The sequence below is a fragment of the Panthera tigris genome, chromosome A2 (assembly GCF_018350195.1).
Source record: "Panthera tigris isolate Pti1 chromosome A2, P.tigris_Pti1_mat1.1, whole genome shotgun sequence".
Lineage (NCBI taxonomy): Eukaryota > Metazoa > Chordata > Mammalia > Carnivora > Felidae > Panthera > Panthera tigris.
The window spans coordinates 92,597,937-92,621,592 of NC_056661.1; the positions used below are offsets into that span (position 1 = coordinate 92,597,937).

The window sequence follows — 23,656 nt, forward strand, 5'->3', positions numbered from 1 at the left end:
TATTTTATGTTGCAATGAATCCAAGAGCTGAAGAATGAATGTAGAGAACTCTTCAGCAACCTGACCTTTAACTCACTCAGTTCCTATAAACCTGTCTCCTACACATTTGCCATCATACATGCCTTAATAAATTTTCTGTCACCAACTATATTCTTTTTTGCCACACTTGGGCTTTCAAATCATAGCAATTTTTAATAATGAAAATTATGTTTTAAAGAATAGAAATTTCCAACAGTGGTATTCAGACTTTGGAAACCCACAGAGTAGTTCTACTTTACTCATTTCTAGAAAAAGAAAAAAAAAATTCTACCCATCCTCATCTTGCCCACTTGAAGTATAAAGATGAAGTTTTTATTATCCTAAAATTGCCTCCAGCTTCTGGACAAAAAAAGTGATACTATAAGACCATATTACTCTACCTTTCTATCTGCAATTTCATATAAAATCATGATGCAACAAAAGGAACCAAACAACAAATTCATAAATTAGGGTCAGGCGAACCTTCTAACATTGAGGTTTGCCATTTATTTCAACTAAGATGCCACCACTAATTTAAGCCCGTGTTGTCTCTATATAAATGTTTTAGTCTCTATGATTATATTTTATTTATTTGTCACATTAGTACATATATGGTCAATACCTCCAGAACCACTCTATTATTAATATATTACATCTTATAATTATCCATCAATAAAAATCAATTCGAAAACGAAACAGAATATTATTAATTTAATTATTTCTATTCTCCTTGATAGGAAATAGTAACTAGCCTTTCACTATATTATATAGAGAAGAGAGAGAAACATTTGAAACGCTTCCTAAACTTATAGGTCATCCTTGCACAGGGGTTATGCTAATCTCTGTATCGTTCCAATTTTAGTATACGTACTGCCAAAGTGAGCACAAGACAGCATCATTTGGAAAACAGTTTAATTTCTGATATCAACTGATTTATTTCTTCTTCCCTCCATCTTCCTTCTTTTCTTCACTATTTTTTTTTAGAATTAGAAACTTTTAGGTATGAATGTATTTTTACCCTTCACTCTTTAAAAAAAGAAAAAATCCCACTGTGTCAACTGTGTTGGGTACAGGAAGGCAGTGGGAAATTAATCCTTTAATAATACAACAGACAGAAAAGCAGTCACTTTGGCGCCCAAAAGCAATTAGTGGGAGTAGCCAGAACTAGGAGAGCAGATTTCTTGGTCTCCATGATAAGGCAGTATAGGAAGGCCAATGTCAATTACCAGAATAGTCAGGAAAGAAATTATTAAAAATACATAGACAGGAGCAAGTATCAAGGAAAGCTTGCCGGACTGAGCTGTGTTCAATGTGAGAACTTTCTAGGTAAGTGTTAAAGAGGATACATGGAGGGCTACATGGAAGTGAAGGAAACTAGTGAGGTTTCAGCCCCGATTAGTTAGATTTAGTTGTTTTAATAGATGTGCCTATGGATGAGCCCAGGCCCTCATATGATCATCTCAGACAGAAGGAAGCCCAGAGAGCTACAAAAAGCACTGCTTTAGTCCCTGGTGCTGGATCGCCTGACAGAAGTTTTGGAGAAAGAAGAGACTAAAATGAAAATATGCTACTTTTAAAACTACAATAACGACAACTTTAAAGCTATTTTTGTAAATGCCAAGAAGAAAATAGTTTAACAGATGTTTCTGCCTTGTAAGAATTGACACAAGCCAACTCTCAGGAGTCATTTCCTAGAAAGAAGAACTGGCCCAACACAACTGGGAGTTTACTAAATAATCAACTTTACTTTTCAAAATATTTTTGAGTCCTACAAATGGACAAAGCATAACAAAAAAAAAAAAACCCTACAGCTGTTCTTTACAATATTACTCTATGAATAACTTTATCAATTTAGGAGATAAAGAGTTCTCAGAAACAGTAAATCAGATTGGAGAAGTCACAATGAACGAGGAGACATAGGAGTTCACATAAAAGAAGACTGCACTGAAGTCTTTGAAAAATCCCAAATTATCTCCTATAGAAGCCATACTTACAGGACACACTTGCATCAGCATTTTTTTTTTAAGTTTATTTACTTATTTTAATCAAGAGCATGTGCTAGCAGCACACAGCACAGTTGTGGGGCTTGATTCCACAACCGTGAGATCATGACCTGAGCAGAAACCAAGAGTCAAGAGTTGGACACACAACTGAGTAAGCCACCCGGGTGCCCTGCATCAGAATTTTTAATGAAGCTCCCTAGTGGAGAGGCTGGATTGCTGAAGGGATGATCCTGGTGATTAACTCACCAGAGGCTTGTAGTGGTAATCCCCTTGGAGTCCAAAAACCAGGAGTCCTTAGTAAACTACAGAGTGCAGTCTCTCCACAATGAAGCCCTGCTAACTGACTTTACACAAGACTGATCTATGTACTTCTGATCAAACAGCTCAATGACCATTCATTAATTTACCACAGCAGTCACATTATTTCAGTAATTAAGTACCTACATTCCTTTCCAAGGCTTCCCTTGTTCCAGATTCAACAAGTCCATGTTTCAGAATGATTAAGAACTCAGACTTGAAGTTCTGACCATTCCAGCTCTGACACCGGAATGAATCCCAGCTCTACCGCTTACTAACAATTTAACAATTGAGCACGTTTCTTAGCCTCTGTGGAACCAAGTTCCTTTATTTGTACAATGGGGCCAATAACAGTTTCCACTCCAGAGTGCTGTTATAAAAATTAATTGAACTAATACATATAAAGCACCCAGAACGGTGTCTGACACACAGTAGTGATCAACCATTTTGAGCTGTTAGTTAGCAAGATATTTAAGAACCCATATTTTTTCAGCACAAAGTTGCTTGGTAAGTATGAAATGGAACATCCAAGGAAGTAGGGTAGTGGTAGTGTTTCATACATTCAGTTTTTAATAAAGCTAAACTAACAAGTGTGTCTTTATCTCCCAAATCTAGAATCTCCCTTAATGGAGCAGTTACTAAAAAATCAAGTAGATCTTCACATTCTCAGTCTCAATTTTCTAGGCTTTCCACTTTTCTCCATCAGAGCCATTCCGTCTTTGGATGAGTTAATAGCACTGATTAAATTTCATTCAAGTGTGATTCCCTCGAGGCTCAGAGATATTATGTATTGATTGAATCAATCAAACTGCCAGAATTTTAGAAGCGCTATTATATGGTATATCATATCCTGTTAGATGTCTACTTTAGAGACTACAGCAAACCCTGTCCAATCCTGCTCCCTAACACCTCAACCTGCCTGACTTAACCTCGGATAGGCAAATTCTCAACATGCCTGTGTTGTTCTTCTCTACCTGAGGGCTTAAAATAATTATATTTTAAAGTCTGTTGGAACGATGACATTATATAGGGGAAAGTATATGATTATCTAGGTATGTCCCTATATCCAGTCAGAGTAATCAAACACAAAAACATTTATCTCCCGAACCTCCCAAATCTTCCTTTTGACCACTCTTCTGAGTACCTGTTCTCAAGACATCAACCCATTTTTACAGCGTTCAATCCTCAGGTCAGAAAACATTTTAAATATTGTTTAAAATGTTTTTCCCCAGATATGATGTATCCAATCAGTAAAAAAAAAAACAAAAAAAAAAACAAAAAAACACACACACAAAAAAAACCTGAGCGTACATCCCCAGTGTATGTGTTTTTATATATTAATTATATACATGTACTATTATAAATATCATATTTAATTTAAATATAAACAGTCATTTAAAAGGAGGAGATAACCAAGTTTTAATAGAAGCTCTAATATTTTAATTTGACATCCCAATAAATCATGTCATACATACCCCAGGGTGACCATACTCTGATTTAGACAGCATTGTTTCAAGTATATGGTACACACCATCCTGTAACTCCTAAATTTAAAAGCCAAAAAATGTGGAAGATACAACTTTGTAGAAATCATGGTAGGATATATGGGTTACCACTTCATTACTGCCCAGGGGAGTAGAAGTCTGGATTCCCCATTTGGCCTCTGTTGAGAGTCAGGGGGAGGATTCCTCATTACTATTGGGTGGGAATAAGAATTCTAGCTCCCACAGGGTGTCCACCAACCTCCCTGGCTGGCACAGATAGAAAGGCCTCATCAACTGTTCCCCATACGGCCTTCACTGTCACCACAGGGCCTTATTATTGCAGTGTGGTGGTATAAGTCCTGACTCTCCACTGGGCCTTCTCTCACACCACCCCCATGGTAAGAGAAAGGCTGTCTCTTTGTTACCCCATGGAGATGAAAGTCTGTCTCACTAGTCAGCATTCTCTGACACTAACCTTAGTGTGAAAGTGGAAGCACTCCATTACAGCCGGACAAAGGTTGAGATCTAGGCTTCTCAAATTGGCCTTTACTAGCATGAGTGGAGGAGGGCCATGCTTTTTGTTTGTTTCATTTTGTTTTTCCTGTGGTGTTCAAATGTAGTAGAGTAGCTATTGTGTAAAATTTTTCTAACTTGTAGGCTGCCCCTTTCTTGGTTCTCTGACTTGCAAACACAGGTTTTTATTTGGGCAATTTTTGTCTGTGCCTGTTGGCATTTACCAGTTGCCTACATCTTCATTCCTATCTGGATGTATCAGCCAACAAAAAATTCAGGACACTCACCACCATGGTGGTTCTTGGATTTCAAAGTTGACAGTGCTCTTCCTTCTTCTCTCCACCATACAAAGACTTCTTATACTGTTTGATATATAACACCCAGGGTTTCTAGTTATTTTTAGTGGGAAGGTGAAAAAGCCAATATTTCCAGGAGTGGAAGTAAGATTGGTTTTCTCTGAGATATTTAACCTTCCTGTGTCTCAATTTGCTCATCAACACAATGATAATAATTCTATCAACTTGCAGAGTTGTTAAAATAATTAAGATCTTTTTTTTTTTTTTTTTTTAAGTTAGCCTGGCATATCATATACTCTCTAAGGACAACTGTGTAAAAATGTTTCTAAGAGTTCTGGTTATGTGAATGAATCATTATAATATTATTTCTGTTCACCACTCTGAACTGATGTTATATACTCTCTAAAAGAGCCATCTGTAGGCAAGGTGTCTAAGAGAGCCAGTTCCCCAAATGAATTAGTATAGTGTTGAAAAAAATAAGTTATCCTGCAGCCTGGCACATTCTAGTTACAAAACAAACATTTTAAAAAAGAAAAAGAGAGCTGTTATTATTATTATTACACCAGTAATGACATCAGTGTTTTCAATTTTGATATCAGTAATTATTGATGCAACTGGCTAAAGCAGTTACTGGATATAAAATAATCCTAGACTAGTCGGTACTTTGACAACTTCCATGAAACAAAGCCATCCTCACAAACTGTTAAGTGATAGACTGCGTAATACACAGAATCCCTTCCAACTTCACGAAACCAGAGGCCTACTGTTTAGTCTAAAATAATTTACACACATAACTGATAAGTAAAAAAGATCTTAGGTCACTACGTTTTGCAATGATTTTGACATTGGTCAGCTGAAACCAACTGAATGGTATTCCAAGAGCAAGAGAATGATAAGGCATAGGTTAGTTTGCCTATTTATGAATGATCAGACTGATCTGCTCACCCTGATTAAATTTAAAAAAAAAAAGAGATTTGACTTATTTAGGATAACTGGATTAAGTAAATCTATAGCCGTGATTTCATATACTTAGAGCTTTAAAAGTAATAAAATATTATCATCAATGATAGTGACGAGGATTATAATACTAACCATCATGATCAAGATAATAGCAATCGAAGAGATGTCATTAATACATTTCGGATGTAACTGCTTAGACAACCAAACGAACCATACAACTTGGTGGTTTTTTTTTTCCCCTATGAACTTACACACATTTCTTGTATTTACCATATTACTACACGATAGAGCAACCCTTGACGAAGAAATTTAAAATAAGGTCACCACAGGATACTGGCCGAGGAGAAGGTAGGTGGTTAGTATGGAAGGAATCTTGCCCTGATGACCCGTCTGTGCTCCTCCAGTTTGGACAAGAGTAAACACCGTTACCACACAAAGTCGTGGGGATCAATGTTGGCAGATACAATTTAAAATCGTCTCTGTACAGCAAAAAATAGAACTGTATTTTCTTATCAGTGTGATTTTGAGATAATGATAATTTAATTTCAGTCTCTTTATTTATTAATTGTCTATAGACTCAGAAAGAACCTCCCTCACAAAAAGCCTTTCTCAACAAAGTAGGCAGGCAGAGAGGTTTCTCACAGCTGCTCTCAGTGGTGCTCAGATCGCTCAAGTGAATTACTGGAAACAATGGATACTGAGAATAAAAGAAAAATGATTGGAGAGAATAGAAGTTGATAGCATTGAAATAAAAACCTTCCAGTGGGGCAGACCTGTGTGGAACTGCATGTCTTTGCATATTTCCCCAAGGAGAGAAGTAAAGAATGGTTTTGCCTGTGAGATGCATTTTAAAACTGTAAAATAAAAGGATCATGTATCAAACCAAATTGTGTTGGCTTGGAGACATATCTTTGCACGATTTTGCATTCCCTACAATATTTTTCATATTATTCATTTACTTTATTCCTCCCTTATGGATGGATGGATGGATGGATAATTTATTGGTACTGACTCAGTAGCACATAAATCTAAACTCCTGATCACTTAAAACCCCTAATGAATCCCCCGGAAAAATATCTGTAAAATATTTTCCCTCATCATCATTTCTGAAATGGTCTGTAATTTAAAGTGTGCTGCATTATTCCTGGACCATTCATTCGGTGTATCTATTGCACACCCCCCCCCAGTATTTCCATAAGTTCATTTGTTATTGTCAGAGCACAAATCAACGTCTTATATTGGCTTAAGCACAAGGAATCCATACCAAGTCTAAGTTGGCACCTCTATTCCCAACAACTGGTCACTAGATAGTATTATTTAAGACTCCTGTTGAAATAGCAAAGGTACAGACAACATTGTACAATGAGCTCTATTCATGTGAATAACATAGTATTAGAAAGATGAATGGGGGTTAAAGGTAGATAACTGATAAGGAAACAACTAATTTTTGATAACGATTTTAAATAAAATCCTTGGCTTACAGGAGAACCTAAGTTGTAATCCTAGAAAAAAAGAGCTATACTTAAAAACACCTTTTGAACTAGGTCTGTTTTGCACCCTAACAAAGCAAGACCTTTTTAAAACCTGATCTTCTCTGTCACAGCTAACCAAAAGAAAAGTCTCACCATGTTCCAAAATGAGCTTCACTATTTGGGGCAAGGTTACTTTTAGTCTCAGTTTCCACGTCTCTGTCACTTTCTGAATTATCCCATGAGGCCCTAGATTTAAAGGCATCATGGCAAATCAGTGGTAAGTATAAAACAGAAGCTAATTTTTGCAATTACAAAAACTCCTTTGGGGGAGCCTGAGTGGCTCAGTCGGTTGAGTGTCTGACTTTGTCTCAGGTCATGATCTTGTGGTCTGTGGGTTTGAGCCCCACACATCAGACTCTGTACTGACAGCTCAAAGCCTGGAGCTGCTCCGGATTCTGTGTCTCCCTCTCCTTCCCAGCTCATGTGCTGTCTCTCTCTCTCTCTCAAAAATAAACATTAAAAAAAGCTTTTTTTTAATTAAAAATAAAACAAAAAACTCCTTTGTTAGTAGATATTATTTGACTCAGGAATACAACCACGAATCGTTTTGCTTTTCTAGAGCACATTCCATTTCAAGGAATTTAAGAAATAGTCCCTTTGGGTGCTCCTGTGTGGCTCAGTCGGTGAAGCATCCAACTCTGAATTCCAGATTAAATCATGATCTCATGGCTTTGTGGGTCTGAGCCTTGCATCAGGCTCTGCACTGAGCATGGAGCTTGCTTGGGATTCTCTCTCTCCATCTCTGCCCCTCCTCTGCTCACATGCTCTCTCTGTTTCCCAAAATAAATAAGATAAAACTTTAAAAAAAAAAAAATGAGTCTCCTTTGAAATAAGATCCATGATGGTAAATAGTTGGGACCATTCCAATAAGAGAAAGTAATGCTGCCTAAGATTTTTGTTGACTAAGAAAAAGTGTTCTACCTCATTTCTTGTTATGCAACAACTGCATGACTTCTTCTTTGATTTGAAATGATAATGCCACTCTGGGATCCCAGGACACTTTAAGAATAAGGGACTCTGCATCTGAGATCAGCTGTGTGGTTTTTAAAAGTGCACCTTTCGGGGCGCCTGGGTGGCTCAGTCGGTTGAGCGTCCGACTTCGGCTCAGGTCACGATCTCGCGGTTCGTGAGTTCGAGCCCCGCGTCGGGCTCTGGGCTGAAGGCTCAGAGCCTGGAGCCTGCTTCCAATTCTGTGTCTCCCTCTCTCTCTCCCCCTTCCCCATTCATGCTCTGTCTCTCTCTGTCCCAAAAATAAATAAACGTTAAAAAAAAAAAAATTTTAAAGTGCACCTTTCAAGGAGACACTGTAGTCCATGCCAATTTCTTCTCAACAGATGCCACCAAATCCATCTATTTCTGCTTTGATACCTGTCTCTCTGAGCACCACCTCTGTTTAGGCATTTCTTCACAGCATTTGTATCCAGCAAGATTCAAAGTTCTTTTCTCATTCTGATTTGTTTTGCTGCATGATTAAGAAGAGTCAACATGTAAGGAGACGTATGTTGTGACAGGCACTATTCTAAATGCTTTGAATATGTGAGTTCACTTAATCCTTTGAGGTCAAAACTATTATTATTTTCATATTACAAGTGAGGAGTCTGAGGCATAAAGAGCTAAATATCTTAGTAAAAGTCACTCAGGGGACGCCTGGGTGGCTCAGTGGGTTAAACACCTGACCCCTGATTTCAGCTCAGGTCACAGTCTCATGGTTGTGAGATCCAGCCCTGCGTCAGGCTCCATGCTGATCCTGGAACCTGTTTAAGATTCTCTCTTTCTTTCTCTCTGCACCCCCTTTATGGTCTCTCTCTCCCTCTCTCTTCCTCTCTGTCTCTCTCCCTCCCTCTCCCTCCCCCCCCAAAATAAATAAATAAAAGCCACTAAGCTAGGGAGCAATGTAGGCAAATTTGAACTCAGGCAGTTTGTATTCAGAATCCACTCTTAAGCACTACTCTTTTGCCTTGATATTAGGGTGGCCGGAGAATATATGAGACATCCAGTTAACATTTAGTATCAGATAAACAATCAGGCTTTTTAGTATAAATATATCCAATATATTGCCTGAGGCATCTTTATACTTAAAAATTATATTTTGGGGGGGGTGCCTGGGTGGCTCAGTCGGTTAAGCATCTGACTTCGGCTCAGGTCATGATCTCACACACCTTGAGTTAGAGCCCCGCATCGGGCTCTGTGTTGACAGCTTGGAGCCTGGAGCCTGCTTCAGATTCTGTGTCTCCCTCTCTCTGACCCTCCCCCATTCATGCTCTGTCTCTCTCTGTCTCAAAAATAAGTAAACATTAAAAAAAACTTTTTAAATTATTTTTAACCTAATATTCAATTGCAACTGGGGTATTCTGTATTTTTATTTGATGAATCTGGCAGCCCAGCAGGGGACTGCCATTTAGACTGACTTTTCTTCTCCTACATAGTCTCTAAGACCTTCAGCAGTGGCTTGGCAATTGCCAAGGCTTTTTCCTAATTCATCACCATAGGGTTCCTTAGCTGCTTGCTAAATGACAAAGCTTTAGAGAGAGTTCTCAATATTATATAGATCAGGGCTTGAAAACCTTTTTCTGAAAAGGGCAAGATAATAAATGTTTAGGTGTTCTGAGTTGTACAGTCTCTGTCTCAACTAGTCAACTCTGCCAATATAGCAGGAAAGCCACAGACAATACATAAACCAACAAGTGTGGCTATGTTCAAATAAAATTTATTTACAATGATAGGCAGCAGTTCATGATATTTGCCTCATGAACACTAGTTTACTGTTCCCTGCCAGAGACAGACACTCCTGTAATATTTGGTGAGCTGAGTTCCCCATCTGAAAGCAATCAACCCAACCAAAAGACACCACAAGAACATAAGCTCTGTCTGCAAGTTATCTTCTATTTAGTGCAAGAAATCTTCAGTGGAGAAATTGCCTCTCAGTATCTTCCAAAATGCGGCCAGCCCTTATCTCATATGATAGTCACATCATCTTAGGAAAGAGGTCTCATCAAATACAATCTGAATGAAAGGCAGGTGCCGGGTCTTGCAGCAACTTTTGTATGTGTCCCTGAGATGGAGTTATCTATAATTACCCCCTGTTTTCATTTCCATACTACTCAGAGAAGCCTGTTTCCTTGCATCTGCTACTTCCTCTCTTCTTCCTTTCATTTTACTTAATAGTGTGAAGCTGAGCTCTTTGCCCACTGTTTTAGTCCTTCTGTTTCTACTGCATTTAAATCCTTAACTGCCAATTCCTGACCTTCTGTGGCCCAAAAATCTCATAGTTCGGCCAAATCCAGAGGCTTCCCTCTGTTTCATTCCCTGTTTCATCATTCTGCCATGTTTACAGCTTTGAATTGCTTGTCTCTCAAATCACTGTCCTTCCTTGGAATCTGAGAATGAGCTCTCTGTTCTCATCTTACATCTGTGACCATTTTCTCAGTCTCTACAGTAAAGTGTCTGCATTCATGGCCAGAGAATTCTCTCTGTTCTTCTAGGTGGCATCTCTTTCCTTTCTGCTAGAATTTATGCTGGCCCTGTGATTTACACTGACCAATGGAATGAAGCAGAAGTGGAACTGTTTCAATTCCAGATCAAATTCTCCAGAAACCTGGCAATTTCTGCTTCTACTCTCTGAGAGCCTATCGTTACCATGATGGTTGCCTAATTCCATGGGTAAAGCAAACTCAATATATCCTGTCTGGGACTGAAACATGACTCCCTCGTCCACAAGTTTATATGTTGAAGCCCAATCCCCAGTACCTCAGAATGTGACTGCATTGGGGGATAGGGCCTTTAAAGAGCGGATTAAGTTAAAATGAGGCTGTTAGGGTGGGCCCCAATCCCATTTGACAGGTATTTTTGTAAGAAGAAAATTCGAAGTACAAAGAGACATCAAAGGTGCACACACAGAGGTTGATGACACAGTGAGAAAGAAGCCATCTACAAGCCATGGAGAAAGACCTCAGAAGAATCCAAACCTGCTGACACCTGTACCTTGGACTTCTAGCCTGCATAACTGTGAGACACTAAGTTTTTGTTGTTCGAGCCACCCAATCTATTGTATTTTGTTTTGGCAGCCCTAGCCAAGACAGATGTATCCCAAACCTTGCTAACCAACGCTATACAGCACAACTTACCTTGCAGTCTGCTTCTCCTCCAGTAGTCCCTATACCAGTAGTAATTCATTGGAAGCCAGCCTACTTAGCTAGTGTTTGTTCTCCATTTGAACTTTAGCCACTATAATATTCTTCTAACATACACAAATATAAATTCACGTGGATTAAGAATCCAAATGGAAGGGGCGCCTGGGTGGCTCAGTCGGTTAAGCGTCCGACTTCAGCTCAGGTCACGATCTTGCGGTCCATGAGTTCGAGCCCCGCGTCGGGCTCTGGGCTGATGGCTCAGAGCCTGGAGCCTGCTTCTGATTCTGTGTCTCCCTCTCTCTCTGCTCCTCCCCCGTTCATGCTCTGTCTCTCTCTGTCTCAAAAATAAATAAGCGTTAAAAAAAAAATTAAAAAAAAAAAAAAAAAAAAAAAAAAAAAAGAATCCAAATGGAAAAAGTTAAAATTTCACGCTTTTAGAAGAATTGTAAGACAATGTATTTTATCACCTCAGAATAGGGAAGAATTTCTAAATAAGTCACAAATAACATCAGCCATAATGAAAATCATAAGTGAAATTAACTACATCAAAATAAAATATTTTCGTTTAAGAAAATTGACCATAAACAAAGTGAAAAAAGTCACATACATGAGGAAAATATCAGTAACACGTGTAATTAATAAAAACAATATTTGGATGATATTAAAAACTCAATTTGAGTAAGCACCAAGAAAATTAAAAATCCAATTGAAAAACGAGCACAACAAACAAACATTAAGTTTGCAATAGTGGAAATTTAAATGTATAATAAAATAAAACTCATCTCACTAGTTATCTAAGAACTACAAAATTAAAAATCATGTGGTATTCCCTTTCAACTAATTCAATTCACACCTAAACAAAAATAGAGACAAATACAAGCACTGGTGAGGGTGTAGCTCAACTGGAGCACACACATATTGTTAAAGGGAGAACCAACTGTCAATAATACAACAAATCTGAAAAGATGCATATGGTTCCAGGACCCAGGAACCACACTCTTAGTTTAGAATGGATTTTCACTTATTAACTCTACACTCTAATGGCCTTGGGAGCTTTTTGTTTGTTTTATCTTTAATACTAGTACCTGATCAGTGGCCCAGCACAAATGAGTAAGAATCTCTAAGGGTGAGGCTCAGATGAGGATGAGGGGGATTGCAATCTCCAACCATTGCTAAAACCACTGTCCTCCCAAAAATGTCACACAGGTGCATAGGAGACACCTCTAGGAATACTCACTGCAATATTATCTGTCATAACTCACAATTAGAAACAAAACCAATGTTCTTCCTCAGGAAAATGGATTAATAATTTGTGGCATAGTCACCCAGTGGAATAATACAGAACAGTTAAAATTAACAAGCTAGTGTTGTATAATTCAATATGAATAACCCCTAAACCATGGCTTTAAGTAAAAATGTATTCAGAGTTATATGTATACTACAAATTTAAATATATATAGTTATAAATACTAGAAATTTAATATTTAAATTAAAATTAATAGATCTAAATACCAAAAATTTAAACATATTATAGTTAGTACTTTTTTTTTTTTTTTTATAACCTACCTAACATATAGAAACTTTGGGGGAATGGAAGCCATTAAAGTTGTACACCAGAATAGTGATCAAATCTGAAGAAGAGCCAAGGGGACAGCCTTGGAGAGGCATATAAAAGAAACTTTTAGTTCTACTGTATCTTTAAAATGTTATGTAAGCCCAGCTATACGGATGCAAATGTGGCAAATGTTCAGAGTTGATTAAACTGGGGAGTGATGCTGTAGGTGTATATTTGAAATATTTCAAAAAACACAAGAGGAAGGGAGGGAAGTTGGAAGGAGACACTTAGAGAAGGCTCATCTTTGGAAATTAGGCCAAAGATAAAGGGTATTTCTACTACAAAAGTTGCATGGGAAGTCAGTTAAACTTTTAAAAATTCACATTTAACCTTGAACTCATCATCAGTGGATAACCACCATAAGGTTTTGAACATTTGTCTGGACAATGGACCTTTTATTGATCTTTCCACCCTATACCACTAAAAGCCCTAAAAACGGTGACTATGTCAAGTATGAACTACCTAGTCTTATTGACCAGAGAGACAGAGAGACAGAGAGACTGAGTTTAAAATGATACTTTGCAACTAAAATACATATTAAAATCAAAATGTTTTCTTCATAGATTCTTTGGCCTAAGCCTTCTACCTGTAGATCACATTTTGGTATAAAAGTTATATTGTTCTTTGACATCATTGTGAACTTCTCCATTAATGTTCCTTGATTATTGTTATTTTGCTTCTCATGGTCTTTATGTTTCATTTGTCTTCCCACCAGAAATTTTGACTCCTCATTGAAACCTAGCTTTCTCCTTCAGGCAGAGTTGGTTGGTACCTCTTCAGCTTAGTGATTAGCAAGATTGATCATATTTTTGCTACTGAATTTTCAATAGTGTAGTGTGACGACTGCTGGCGTCACTGCTTCTCCACTAGAACTGTTAACTCCTTGAGATCAAGAACCATGACTCCTTAGGTGGGGTCTCTGTGTCTATTTCTGACAGACACCCAGACAGCCTGCATTTTCAGAAGTGTCTTTCTTTTTTTAATTACGTTATGAATTTTATGAATGTTTATTTATCTTTGAGAGATAGACACTGAGCATGAGCAGGGAGTGGCAGAAAGAGAGGGAGACACAGAATCTGAAGCAGGCTCCAGGCTCTGAGCTACCAGCCCAGAGACCAACGCAGGGCTTGAACCCACAAACCATGAGATCATGACCCTAGCTGAGGTCGGACGCTTAACCGACTGAGCCATCTAGGCGTCCCATACAATCTTTGTTTTAAAATAGACTTTGTCTAATTTAAGCATTCAGAACTCAATAGGGGCACCCCCTTTTTCAGAAGTGTCTTGTGAATGCCTCCTCCTCAAGTTAAGTTGCCACACTGGTTTATTCATTCATTTAGGGCAGTTTATACTTTAATCAGTTCTCTGTTCTTTGCGTGCTTTTCTGACCTTTCCCATTTCTTATTCCATAATTTTAACTGATCCCTACAATAATCTTTCCATCCTGTGAATATCTATGAGACTTGTTCATAACCTTGGATTTAATGTTTGTTACGATTATGTCTTTATGCATACAAGTTAGATCCTTCTAGAGGACAGAATCATTGCTTTCTCTCTCTACATCCTCAATGACCCAAGATTTCTCAAAATGCCACCCTGACCACATGCACTGAAATAACTTGGGGACACTTTTCATAAAGCTTATTTTTAGCCTGCCTTCCAGAATTTCTGAGTCCAAGATAGATAGAATTAAGGCTCAGACTAATGCATTAGGTATTTTCATGGCAAGGGATTTATATACTTTAACAAATTCAATCCTAAGAATAAGTATTTAAAAAGGTATTAGTATCCTTATTTTATAGATGAGAAATTGAGAATTAGAAAGTGTGTAGCATGCTTTTTTGAAGTCAAATTGCCAGGGTTCAAATTTCAATTTGATTACTTAATAGCCCTGTGATTTAGAGGCAAGCTTTTAATATTTTGGTGCGTACGTTTCTTCTTTTAAAGTATGCATTAAAAAATGACAGCTATCTCATGAAAGTGTTGCAAGGGCTAAATGAGAATAGACAAGTTCTCTGAAAAATGCTGTGACACACAATCGTCCGCAATAAATCTTTGCTTGGGAGATCACTGAATCCCGCACTAAGCAATAGAGCAACTGGGATTGTCTTAGACCAGGGCTCAGAAACTTTTTCTATCAAGGGCCAGAGAGTAAGTAAATAGGTTAGGCAGTACAGGTCAGGCAGTCTGTTTCAACTATTCAACTCCTCCCTGGTAGTAGAGAAGCAGTCATTAACAAAATGTTTTTTAAAAGAAAGAAAAAGAGAAAGAAAGAAAGAAAGAAAGAAAGAAAGAAAGAAAGAAAGAAAGAAAGAAAGAAAGAAAGAAAAGAAAAGAAAAGAAAAGAAAAGAAAAGAAAAGAAAAGAAAAAAGAAAGAAAGGGAGGAAGGGAGGAAGGGAGGAAGGGAGGAAGGGAGGAAGAAAGGCTGTGGATGTGTGTTCTGGTAAAAATTTATGGACATGGAAAGTTGAATTTTATATAACTTTCGTATGTCAATAAATATTCCTCTGAATTTTTTCAGCCACTAAAAAATACAAAAAACAAAACAAAACAAAAAACCTTCTCAGCCCCCAGGTAGTAAAAGAAAACAAACAAACAAACAAACACACACACACACACAATGGCTAGATTTGGCCAAGCTACTGTAGTTTGTGGAACCTCACCTTTAACTATTAGGTTTCCAAGCTTCTGATATAACACAGCTGCCTAAGTGAACTTTGAATGCAAAAGCTAGTTAGCAACTATCAGTTAATGCAACATAATTTCCCCAAGGTTTCTGCTTCAATCTCTTAACACTTGTATAAAAAGAAATTAAGGAAAATGGAATCCCTCGTCACCTCCTTGGTTTTGTATCCTTTGAAGCCACACACACTCTATCTGAACCTTTAATTTGTTACTCATCTCTTCTCAAAATCATCCTCTTCTCTTCCTACCTCTACCAGCCTCTTTCCCTGGTATATTCAAATTGAGATCCTAAATCAAGATTATCACGTATAACAATGGTGACTTGTGTAACTCATCACTTACTTGTTCTTCCCTTCAACTAATACAAAACGTACTTTAAAAAAAGTGCTATTAGAGACTGAGTCTGCCTAGCCCACTCAGACTCAAGATATGTGTGCCTTGGGCTTGCTGATTACAGGACAAGCCCCCTGCCTTTCAGAGATCCTTCTATTAAATTGCAGGCAAGGCGATCCAAGCAGAATCTGCTGGCAACCATTTCCAGTGAAACAAGCATAACTGAATAAAAAGTCCATGAATTAATTCAATTCTACTATGTAACTCACACTAGGATCTGGACAGAAATGGTGATAAAATTATTAACACAACAGATGATTGCTAGAGCAGCATTTGGCTATCATTAATCCATTTAGATAAATATTTAGATAATTCTAATATCTAAGTAATTACTAATACTGAATGAAGGTGTGACTGAGAGTCTTGAATGTAAAAGCTTATAAAAGATCATTAATTTTCTAGCAGAAGAAAATAATTCAGTGAAATTTTAACTAATCAGATATGGCATGCAGTTTTTTAAGTTATTTATTTACTTTGAGGAAGCAAGGGAGGAAGAGAGAGAGAGAGAGAGAGAGAGAGAGAGAGAGAGAGAGAGAGAGAGAGAATCCCAAGCAGGCTCTGTACTGTCAGCACAGAGCCCGATGTGGGGCTCAAACCCACGAACTGTGTAATTAGGACCTGAGCCAGAATCAAGAGTCATATGCTTAATGTATTAAACCACCCAGGCATGCATTTTAAAATAAACTTTAGACCTAGAAAGAATTTTCAAATTGAACCTAAGTATTTCCTCTTGATTTAGAGGCACAAGGAAGCCTTCACTCTCCCATGCACCATCTGAAGAAATTCCTCAGTGCCATTACAATCCATTAGTTGGTTTTTTTTTTTTTCGTTTGTTTTTGTTGTTGTTGTTGTTGTTCTTTTTATTAAAGTGCTGTCCCTGCAAATCCCCAGTGCCATCATCCAAAGACCAAAAGTCAGGGTGATTTTACACCTCTGAAATAGCTGGATTTTGTTAGCACAGGGTATTTCAACATGGTCTCTGCTCTCTCATAAGACATAGCCTTAAATGAATATGGCTTTTAAATGATAACCATAGTGAATACTAGTGCCTCAGTGCAGAATTATCACAAATATACAAACATCTCACATTTGTGTCCAACATGAACTGGAGACTATCAAGAACACTAAAAAAAAAGGCACTTAATTGGGGGCACCTGGGTGGCTCAGTCGGTTAGCATCCAGCTCTTGATTTCAGTTCAGGTCATGATTTCACTGCTCATGAGATCAAGCCCGGCATCGGGCTCTGTGCTGACTGCATGGATCCTGCTTGGGATTCTCTCTCTCCCTCTCTCTCTGCCCCTCCCCGACTTGCTTTCTCCCTCTCTATCAATAAATAAATAAATCTACACAGTAAAAAAAAAAAAAAGCACATAAGGTCTCCTTTCCATAGCTTTCCAAGCTATGGTTTCAAGACAGAGTGCTAAACCCAAATCACTGTTCTATATCCAGTTGAGAGCTCATTTACTTAACTTTGAATATAAATAGCAATGATCAGCCTTAGTGTTACTATGAACATTCTAAGATATTATGTGAGAATTTTCATAAAGCACCTCATGTTAACATATGGAGTCTTGGTTCCCCTTATTCCCTTTACCTATTCATATTACTTATCTATGAAGAATTTGTGTACTCACCTGACTTTCTGTCCTTCATCTGATCAAAGAGAAAGGAGAGAAAGAATCTCTGGATGATAATAGGCAGAAAGGAAATCAGTTAATTTGGACTACAATCAATGTAAAAAGATTAGCAACAAAGTCTATTCTCAGTCCTGACCCAATGTCATCTGGGTTCAGGTTCATCAGACTGCAGAATGGAAATGATGAATCAGCCAAAAAAATTATCTCAATCCCGAAACCTCTACAAATTTCTTTCCTGAATTACCTTTATTTTGACCCCAAGTGTCTCATCTTGTAGACACCTCACTGTTCCTCCTCTCACCCTGAATCAACCAAACCTCTGCCTATAGCAGGCTCAATTTAGATGGCATTTAACTAAATACCTTGGATTGTAGTTGCATCACCTATAATCTATAAAATCCTTAAAGGCCAAGTTTATGTCTGCTCCATCTTTGTGTTTATAGCACATACTTGACCCAGAATTGATGCTCAAATTTTTTTTTTTTTTGCTGGCTGTTTGAGTAAACTTATCAACTAAACCATTCAGTCGAATGAGAACTATTTGACTAATTCATGACTTGACAGAACTGCCTAGCTGACCTGATTTATTTCGTTTTCCCTAATCAAGACATACAGAATGTTTGGATCTGATATGCATGTTTAGATAAAGATTCAGGACATGCCAGTTAGTCTCCTACTCTTTCTGATTATGCCCCACACTTGTGTTTGCTTCCCTTAAATTCGTATTTCTAACCATTATTACAAAGTTAATAAAAGGAATATAAAAAAGTTGTATCATTAAATTTTTTACAGGCATAATAAAGGTGCTTATTTTCATGCCTGTAAAGGGTATCTAATTTCTATTTCATTTTTCTTCTGAGTTCTTCAAATATACCATAGGCTTTACTTTATTGGTTTTTGGTTTCCTCATTACAGACAAAGTGCTTCGATAGCATAGGATGGAATGAAATTTGCCCAAGGACAAAGAGACGGCATTAGAACTCAGGTGCCCTGGCTTGGCTTTTAGTTCAATGTTTCTTCCCACTTTAAAAGGTAATAGAAATCTTTCTCTGATGTTTCTAGAACCAGAAGTGCCTGGGAAAAAAAAAGAGTTGGCTTATCAAATTTTATTTATATACTCTGAGAAACTAGTACACATGGACTCTTTCAACTCCTCCCAATTTCACAATTATTTTGGATACCTCAGTACTTTTACAATTGAGATTATCCTTCTCTTGTCTTGATATGTAAAAATCATAAGCCAAAAAAAACATCCCGCTATACCAAGTATTCATCTACTGTTAGATTATCTCTTTTAATCAAGGTTATATGACCCTTTCCAGGAAAGAGAAATCCATAATAATTAGTACTAATATTTTAATTTTGTATAGAGCTTTTAGGTCAAACAAAAATATTAAATAAAAGGATATGGTCATCATGGCAAATAAAACCATAAACATAAATAAACTTCTGTTCACAGGACATACATGGCAAAGAAGATAAGCCAAACCACTATTTTATGCCATGTCTTTTTCTGACATAATCTACGTCTGACAAATACCCAGGCTTATTCTCAGGATTTAGTCTGGTTTCAGGAAAGCAAAATAACATTTTCAAGACAGTACATTGGCATGTTTGCAGAAACTACAGACTAAAACTGCAAGTTACATATTAACAACTCATTGTCCTATGAATGGCGTATTCACCAACAAATGGTTTGCAAGCATCGAAGGGTTCTGCAATCCCTCAAAGGTAGCTTTTTCATTGCCATATCCCTGTCTCTAAGAATATATCCTATTTCAGCTGTGAAGACTTGAAGATGACCTTAGTATTCTGCCTTATTCTACCTTAATTTTCTTTTCAGTGAAAGATTACTTAGAAATGTTAGCCACAAATACGCACTTCAAAATCATTAATATTAATGAAGGAACATTATGCCTTAACAGAGAACAGCAGAGGGCCGGCTATGACCCACTGAGGACTTGTCACAGGCTCTTGTTTCTGAAACACTGGGACACCGGTTCTTGTTGTTTTTTCAGCACTGACTGCTATTTCCTTTATGTGGACTTAGTAGGCATTAGTTAGTGAATTCTGGATGCAAACCACATTAAGGAGAATTGTTTTTTCCCCCTCAAGCATAAGTAAATTTAATGAGAAGCCAGGAGGCATTATGATACACCAAGATATTATAACTTATCAAACCTTTATTAGAGTACCCAAGACATCCAGCTCTGGTTGGAATTTATTGTGTGGCCTGGGATTGGTCCCATAATAGATCTAAATCTCAGTTTCCGCACCTTTTATTTTTCTATGGAAAATACTGCCGCCCACCTTACTTACAGCGCTGTGGTACTGACGTCATCAGCTAATGCAGGTAAAAGTGCTGTGGAGAGTGAAAGCTATTATGCAAACATGCCATGGACGATAAAGAGGCCCCAATCAATGCTTGGTTAAGAATTTTAGCATCATATCCCAGTGTACTTTATTTCCAGAATATTGATATCTATATGTAAAAATTATCTACTATTCCTATGTCAACTCACACATTTCACAGGAATAAAATCAACTACATAAACAAGTTACAATTGTGGAGTTCAGACACCAAAGAAAAAGACAGAGATTAAAGGGCACTTTATTATTTTGTTAAAGGGCACTTTAAAAGTTTATGAAAATACAAGTACCATCGTATGATTTTTCAGAAACACAGAAAAAAAAATCCACTCCAAAAAAAGACTTCTCTGTAAGTTTTAGCCAAGGGGTCACTAGCAGATCTTCTTTCCTCACATTTTTTTGGATCATGATAAAAAATTATTAATTTGGGTTATAAAAAGATACCTATAGGATGTGAGAAACACATTCATTACCTTCTTAATTCTAGAAATGTATGTCCAGATACCCACCACCTCTTCACACACACACACACACACACACACACACACACACACACACACAGGAGTACAAAGAGGGACACAGGACATGGGGAGAGATTTTTAGTTCAGCTATTTTGAGAGTCTCCCCTCTGCTTCTCCCACAGTCAGGAACACAAAAAATACTATTATGTCTCTTTATCAACACAAAGATATCTAGAGTAACTCACAAAGCGTTTATCTAACTGGAAACATTTTTTTCTTTGGTGGCATCAGATCAATCGTTTTGAAGAAGTTTTTTTCTTACCTTATTCCTTACATTATCCCTTCTGTGCAAGTACGTGATTTCAGGTCTTAAAAAGCAGAGATTATACTATGTGAGTCTTTGATTGGTATTTGCTTGCCCTGATAATCTGATTTCTAGGCCAGAGATGTTTCAATAATCCCACACTGCCAATATAAGCACAGGAAATGATAGATTCTCTAAATTGATTTATTCAAGAGCAGAATGTGAGAAAGTAAGTAAATCTCACTGGGGGTTCTGAAGCAGACATCTTGATTGTCAGTCAGTCCTGGAAACCAGTTTTCACATCATCCATTAACATATCATGTAAACTTCAGTGAAAATAAATAGTGCACAGTCTACATTTATCCAAACAATGGAACCAGAGTATTTTTGCAGAACTTTAAACATTCTTTAGTATTTAATATAACAAGAAAAATGAAACTATTTTAGTTAGCAATATAAACCACACTATTACAAATTAAGCACATGCCTACTTAACAAAGGAAGAGGTTAACATGGTGATGTGTATGCAACATGGGACAATTCAAGCCAATTGAAAAATACACATTTTAATGTCAGACATCAATGTTTCCAGACTGTTTCATTTCTAGTATCTTTGTCAGTGACATCTGTGGCACTTTTCCTTGCTAATCATCTACATGTCCATCACAAAGGTGATATCCTGTCATAGTAGACAGACTACGAGAGAAAACAGAGTTGAGTTTAAATCATGGCTCCAACACCTAAGAACTGTGTTATCTTGAGCAATTTGTCTGATCTTGCTGAGCCTTAGTGTCACATCTTTAAATAGGAATATACAATCAACTCTGTCGACTTCTGAGAATTAAGTGATACAAAGTACTGACCACAATGTGTGACATAACTAGTCTTAGTACTGAGGGGTCAGAATAGTTATCTCCCTCCTACGTCACGTCAGGGGTATTCAAGGGTTATAACTCATTCCTTGATGCACCAGTTAAGCTCATAGCATGCTACCTTTCTAATTAATGGTTTAATTGAATACAACTAAGCTTGATAGCTCAAAGGGTTCAAGTATACAAGAGCCCATACTCATAAAACATAATGAAGGAATTAACACAAACTTACAGAAGGAAAAAATACCATTAAAAAAAAAAAAAGCAAAGTACCAACTTGCTAAAAAACAAAGAAAATTAAAATAAACAAGCACAGGTATATTGTTTTCACCCATTTGCCATTTGATTCATAGGAACTTTTTTGTATATTTTTCATGTGTTTTCACTCATATGTGGAAATTGAGAAACTTAATGGAGGACCATGGGGGAAGGGAAGAGGAAAAAACAGTTTCAAACAGAGAGGGAGGTAAACCATAAGAGACTCTTGAATACTGAGAACTGAGGGTTGATGGGGGTTGGGGCTAGGGAGGGGGTAAATGGGTGATGGGCATTGAGGAGGATACTTGTTGGGATGAGCATTGGGTGTTGTATGTAGGCAATGAATCACGGGAATCTACCCCCAAAACAAGAGCACACTGTATACACTATATGTTAGCAGACGTGACAATAAATTTAAAAATATTAAAAAATAAAGAAATAAAATTGTAACACACAGCAGAGGTGAAACTATGAGAAAAAGTATACAGAAGCAAAAGGCTGCTGACATTTGTTCAAGCCTTCTAAAAAAATAAGTTGAATGTTTAAAACATGAATGCCTTCATGGGGCACTTGGGTGGCTCAACTGGTTAACTGTCCAACTCTTGTTTTGGCTCAGATCATAATCTAACGGTGCAGAGCTCTAGTGTAGAGCCCGGTTCGGATGTGTTCTCTCTCTCTCTCAAAGAAAACTAAAAAAATAAATAAAAATAAAATAAAGTAAAAAGAATAATGTCGGACTCTTTGACCTATTATCTAACATTTGAATTTATTTTCTAAGCTTTTCTAATATTTTATTTCTAAAATTTGAGAACTGTTATATTCATGGAAAATACCCTTCAAAGCATAAACTATATAACAACACCAAAACTGACATAAGTTACGTCCCACAAAGGAAGAATGGCACAGCAAAAATTTCATTTCATTCGATAGATATTTATTTGCATATGCCAGGTCCTATTTTAGGGCTGGGGATACAGTATTGAGAAAGACAGACAAGTCTCTGCTGTCGTGGAATTTATATTTTAACTGAATAGAGAAATAAATGAGCAACTGAATGAGCAAAATTAGTTACCAGAGGACTAATAGTTACGAATATGGTGATTCTGTGAAGGATAGCATGATAGAAAGTTGTAGGAGAGAAAGTAAACTAACATAGATTAAATCATCTGGGAGGTGATTCGTAAGAATTGAATACCAAGAGTGAACCGACGGCTATGTGAAAATCTACAGAATGCTATCTAATCATAGAAAATCATGAAAAAGAGATTCACAGAACACAAAACACAGAACATAAGGTTACTTAAGCATTTATTACAATGATAAAAGTTCATCTTACATAGAAGCTATGCATTAACTTGGCAACAGTAGTGGTACTAATATGGGAGGGGGTGTTTTTCCCTTTATTTCTATTTTTTAGTTTAAAAGTGTACTATTTTCATGCTGAGAAATGTAAGTAGAATTCAATATACCCAAGAGAAAATCATGTGTCTCATCAGTGCTTTTCATATCAGAGTACTGATTATAGTATTTTAGGTAAACCTATGTTTAATACATGTTTTAATTATAGTGATTTTAAATACACAAAGAAACTGATCTAATAATAAATGGAACCAATCCTCAAACATTCTATTAGTCATTACTAATCGTTTTAACATATTGCTAGCTGGCACCCCTCTCTTGCTACACCACTCAAATTTCCCTCCCACAATCATCCTGTAAGACAGTAACAACAAATCCATCCTAATTTTCATCCTGCACTCTTGCAATTTTTTTTTTTTTTTTTATCAACATCACTTTCTGGAAAGTAGGTATCTTGCAAGAGAGCAG

General features: G+C 37.1%; 1 non-coding gene across 1 annotated transcript; it reads right to left on the minus strand.

The window, feature by feature from the left end:
* Window positions 1-800: 800 nt before the first annotated feature.
* On the minus strand, window positions 801-904 carry LOC122236766. The gene has a single exon (XR_006215018.1). It is a non-coding gene; the product is annotated as a U6 spliceosomal RNA (small nuclear RNA).
* Window positions 905-23,656: the final 22,752 nt, after the last annotated feature.